The sequence below is a fragment of the Mchenga conophoros genome, linkage group LG23 (assembly GCF_057382185.1).
Source record: "Mchenga conophoros isolate Kocher_MC1m ecotype Shallow Benthic linkage group LG23, M_conophoros_male_GT1.1, whole genome shotgun sequence".
Taxonomy (NCBI): Eukaryota; Metazoa; Chordata; class Actinopteri; order Cichliformes; family Cichlidae; genus Mchenga; species Mchenga conophoros.
The window spans coordinates 42,437,808-42,443,264 of record NC_140547.1 but is presented as its reverse complement, the minus strand read 5'-3'; the positions used below and the strand labels follow the sequence as shown (position 1 = coordinate 42,443,264).

The following is a 5,457-nucleotide window of genomic DNA, read 5'->3' as shown; positions in this document are numbered from 1 at the left end:
ACATAATATAAATAAAACATTCTTACCAATTGAGGAGTGAAGACTCGATGAGCAGAGATCACGTCTGGTGCAGCTCAGACACGCAGTTCTGTCACAGAAGCAGAAGAACTGACACTTGGCTCTGGAGGCTTCAGTTTTTATACATTTTAAGTAGCTCCAAAAATAATCAAGACCTACGTCACTAGTGCACCAATTGTAACACACTTCTCTTTTTGTGGTTCAGAAAAACATTGCAAATATGAGGAGAAATGACCACAATAGCATGCAGATGTGCTTTGTTATTCACAGCTGAGTCCTGCAAGCAGTTCCTGTGGCCAAACTATTGACAATGTCTTTAAATTATTTTTCTTTACATAAATAAACTGAGTGCACCTAAGAATTGCAGGCAATTGCTTTTCAGATTTACATTTCAAATAAGGATCCAAATGCAGACACAACAGAGAAAAGGGAAGAAAAAGGTATTTAATTAAAACAAAAGTCAAGGCTCAACACAGGCACGAGAAAAACTAAATATTCCAAAATTAAATAAGGACATGAAAAACACACAATGGACTGGAGATACAACTTCATATGGCATAAATTTCTTATTGAAAACTAATTTTAAAAGACTCCTAAAATGTAAAATAAAGACACTAAAATCATCAAATAAGAACCTCCAGCAGGTTAAGTCTCAAACACAATTGAAGATGAACACACCAGACCCCCAGGGGCTCTTACTGTTACAGTCCACCCTTTTTGTTCAGTTCAGGAAATCCTGTATTATCCAGTTCTGTATTTCATAGCATTACCAGGCCACTTTCCCTGTAAGAATCCATTATCTCTCTTTACTCCCAGCCAGTTGTCTGTCAGAGGAGCACAGGTGCCATCTCTTACACTTTGTAAGTGATAGTTGGACACAAAAGAAACCTTTGATAATAACCAAACATAATATCTGTGTACTAATAAGCAAACACAATGATCTTTCTTTTACTTTTTACACATGAACACAAACCTGACGAAACAAAGCAAAGATGAAAACCAGCCCAAAGTGACTTTAAAGCGATTGCCACAGTGATTCTACCATAGAAACCTGTACAGGTAGAAACAGAAGCTGCAGTCTGACTGCCCATAACTGTCTTTCCTTAGGGATTATTAAACTATTCTGATTCTGACTGATTGTTACCTGTTGAGGGTCAGGGTCTGGCTGGTTGGTCGGAGTCAGCATGCACTCAGCTGTATCATCACTCTTCTTTGTTAGCTCTTTACGTTAGCATGTTGTCTGTGCTGTTGGTTTGATTTTGTTTTGTCTGTCTGCCTGACATGCAGATTACCGAAGATCATTTCTTAAGCAACAATTAACAACATCATTGTAACAGTAACGTAATTAGCAAATTTAATACAGGATTGAGTTAGATTACTGCATTATTAAAAAATGTAATGAGATTACAGTAACAGTTTGTAACACATTCCTTGTGCTCAGAACATCTTTAACATGAGTTTTCAGGGGACAAAGACACAAACAAAACAAACATATGACACACAAATAGTCAGGTCTGTTTTTTACAGATGCAGAGCAACACTAACATCTGCATTCACTTCTACTCAGTGAGCAATACACATATTATTAAAGTTATATGAAATTATGAACTTCTTTACCTTTTGTGACACTAATTCTGTCAGAAAACAGTGGAACAGTTAGATCAACAATTTAATTCTGAAATCCTAATCTTTGAAAAGCAACACTGTTAAATCATTGAAAAGATTTAATTGTGCATGTCAATACAAATGTGACCTAGGGGTTTGACTGTCTGGTTATAGCTACATGGGTTTCTTTTAGCTTGCAGGTCTTTCACAGAAGAACAAAAAACACCCCCGAAGGCTCAAGATTTCTGATGGTCAGTGCAACCTCACACACTAAGTTCGTCTTACCATCAGATTTCAAACAATTGAAACACAGTAAGTTATTGTTTTGTATGTGTCATGATGATAGATTCATTTACGGGTATCACAATGCTCATATCTGAAAGTAAACTGTGATATATATGTTGCACACTTGGACAAATGACACTTCCAGGCATGCATGAGTTCAGAATCGTTCTCTTTACTTGCTCATTTGCAACTGCAAATACAAAACACAAGCACTTCAGTTCAGCGTAGCTGCACTCTGCAGGCTATCTGTGCAGTAGAACACACAGGACCCCAAAGCTGCCCGATTCAGTGCCTGCGTGAGCGCCACCCGTGGGAATCATCATTGATCAGAATATCCTAGCTGGATTGCCAGTTATCACAGTATGTGTCAGAAATAGTAATAAAGAACTGAACGCATAACATAACAATGATAAGAATGCATGAAATTATGGAGAGTGGGGGGAGGGGCAATATCTATTACAATACTTCCATTACATGAGTCCCACACTCTCCCCTCCAAAAATGAATGTCATCCTGACATTAGAGATTTCCCAGAATACACGTCTTCAACAGAAGGTTACAGCAGTAGCTTCACTGGGAGTCAGCCTCTAAAGATACTTTCTGTCCGGTAACAGTCTTTGGCATGACATACATCTCCCCCTTCATGTCATGTACCAGCAACAGACACTACTGGCCAGGCAATGTCTGTAAAGTCTCTCCGCCTCTCAGCCGTGCTCTGTATCAGACTGAAGGTGTAGACCTATCACTCTACCATGTAACCTTTTACACAGACACACATTTACTGCTGTATATCTCACATACAAGCCAGTATCTCTCTTTGTGTAGCTAGTCTGGTTCTGGTACTCCCTGTTTAACTCATGTGTACTATTAAACTAATACATGCAGTTGTTGCTCTGTCAAATTTGCTCTTTTTAACATTTGCTACTGTGAACACTTCCCTTTCTGTTTAAACTGTCACCACAGTAAACTCAACATGTGACAATGAACTTAGTTTTTTTTTTTCTTAGCTGTGGACATCATTTGTGTCTGTTTATGACTGATGGCTGACCTAAGGTGTCATATGTGAGTGTCTTGGGTGGATTTCTGCATCGAAAAGGATACTTTCTTATGGGAACTGGCTGTGAGTTGGCCTCTCCCTTGTCTTCCTCATCAGATGACGACACCTGTTCTTGATTTCTTCTGTTCTCCTCCCCAGACAGCTCACTTCGCCCTGCCTCCTCCTCTGCACTTGACTCCAGTCCACCTTTTCCACCCTCGTCTAGGCACTCGCTGCTGACACCACCACTTGACAGTTCTCCGTTAGCTTCTTCTGGCTGGAACTCCTCTGCCTCTGCCCGCAGCTGACTCCTGATCTGGGTGGGTGATTCCGCAGCTTGTGTGGTGATAATTCCCCAGTCACCCTCATCCTCTGAACCGCTGTCGTGGTCACTCTCCTGCTGCTTTTCTTGGGTCTTTCCTTTTCTTTGTTGTTTGGCATCCTCCTTCCCATTCTTGTTTTTCTCCAGCTTCTCCTCCTGAACGGGGAGAAAGTCACAGGGCAGTAGGAGGTTCCTGTACAGAACTCTCACTTTCCCTGGTCCTCTCTCTGGCTGTACGGCATAGACAGGGCTATCTTTGTGCTTTCTTTCTAACACAACATGTACTCGCTCCTCCCAGTAAGACCGTAGCTTTCCGGGCCCACCCCGGTCTCTGAAGTTCTGTACTAGCACTCGACATCCCGGTTGCAGTTCCACTCCATGAGCCTTTCAATCGTACTGCCTTTTCGCTCTGTTCCTCTCTTTCTGAGCTGTTTCTGATGCCAATCTGTATGCCTCTTGCATCCTACTTCTCCACTTACGGACATAATCACCGTGAGAAGTACTCTGGTCACCTGGAACCAGGCCAAACATGATGTCCACTGGTAGGCGGGGGTTTCTGCCATAGAGAAGATAATATGGGGCATATCCTGTTGCTTCACTGCGTGTGCAGTTATACGCATGCCCAACTTTGCTCAAGGAGTTTTTCCAGTCTGCCTTGTCTTCCTCTGCCAGGCTCCTCAACATGGAAAGGAGTGTCCGATTAAATCTCTCCGCCTGACCGTTCCCCGCTGTATGGTAAGGTGTTGTGCGTGACCCCTGGATTCCACAGTACCTTTCCAGGGTGGCAAACAGCTGGTTCTCGAACCCCCTTCCCTGATCATGGAGTAACTGGGCAGGGAATCCATATTTGAGCACAAAATCTCCAAAGATCTTTTCTGCTGCTGTTCTTGCTGACTTGTTGGTGCATGCATATGCCTGTGCAAACCGGGTGAAATGATCCATCACGACTAGAATGTACTCATATCCTCCTTTACAACTCTCCAGATGCAGGAAGTCTATTGAGACCATCTCAAAAGGGTATGTGGTGACAATGTTGACCAGCGGTGCTCTGGTTGGTTTGCCTGGACATTTCCGTTTCAAGCAACTGCACACCTTAGTCACATAATGTTCCACATGTCTTTGCATATGTGGCTAATAGAATCGATCACGGACCAAGGCGAGTGTCCGCTCCACTCCGAGATGTCCCATTTCCTCATGGAGCTCCTTGTACACCAGCTGATGGAATTTTGTGGGTAACACTAGCTGAGCTCGAGCAGCTGATTTCCTGTACAGGATGTCGTCTTTGTCGAGATACAGCTTACTCTTTTCCCGGCTTAGAACTGAAGTGTCTTCACCCCTGTCTCTTCCTCTCCAAGGAGGCCATTGTCCTGTCATAACACATTCTCGCACCCTGCCAATGACTGGATCATCCTCCTGTGCTTTCTTTAGTGTCTCTTTGGAGATCTGTGTCACTGGGGCCATTACTCGTTCATGCTCTACATCAGCACATGCTGTGGTTATGGTAACCGGACACATCCATGGCTCATGTTCATGGAATTTCAGCTGAAGTGCCTGTGTCGCAGGTGTGATTATCTCTGGTTTCATTTCCTGCGAGCATGTGCGCATGTAGTCCTCCATGTCTAGTGGCATCCGTGATAAACCATCAGCATCGCCATTAGCCCTTCCCGGCCGATACTTGATTGAGAAGTTAAAATCGGCTAGCTCAGCAACCCACCGGTGTGTTGTAGCATTTAGCTTCGCTGTAGTCAGGACGTAGGTCAACGGATTGTTATCTGTATACACTGTGAAAGAAGGTGCGTAGTACAGATACTCCCGAAACCTCTCACAGATTGCCCACTTCATTGCTAGAAACTCTAGCTTTCCAGAGTGGAGGTGGTAGTTGGTTTCTGGAGCTGTTAGAGTTCTCGACCCATACCCAATGACAACCAGTTGGCCCTGCTGTCTCTGGTACAGGACTGCACCAAGCCCTTCTTGAGAGGCATCGCAGTGCAGCACAAATGGCCTTTCGAAGTCAGGGTATGCTAGGAGTGTTGGACTCAGCAGGTGTTCTATAAGTTGGCATAGCACTGCCTGGTGTTGTTCCGTCCATGTGATTGGCTGGCTTGAGTGGAGTTGGTCTGATTTTTTCCACTGTCCTTTGTGCCTTATTACCGTTGATCTTCTGTCAGTAATCACTTGAATCTTTCTGGTC

At 43.6% G+C, this 5,457-nt stretch overlaps 1 long non-coding RNA gene across 1 annotated transcript in view; it reads right to left on the bottom strand.

Annotated features, from left to right (window-relative positions):
- LOC146547930 (uncharacterized) overlaps positions 1-158 on the bottom strand; it is a 369-nt gene extending 211 nt beyond the window's left edge. Inside the window, exon 1 of the long non-coding RNA XR_014890673.1 lies at positions 27-158. This is a non-coding gene — a long non-coding RNA (uncharacterized LOC146547930). The remainder of the gene's footprint in view (positions 1-26) is intronic.
- Positions 159-5,457: the final 5,299 nt, after the last annotated feature.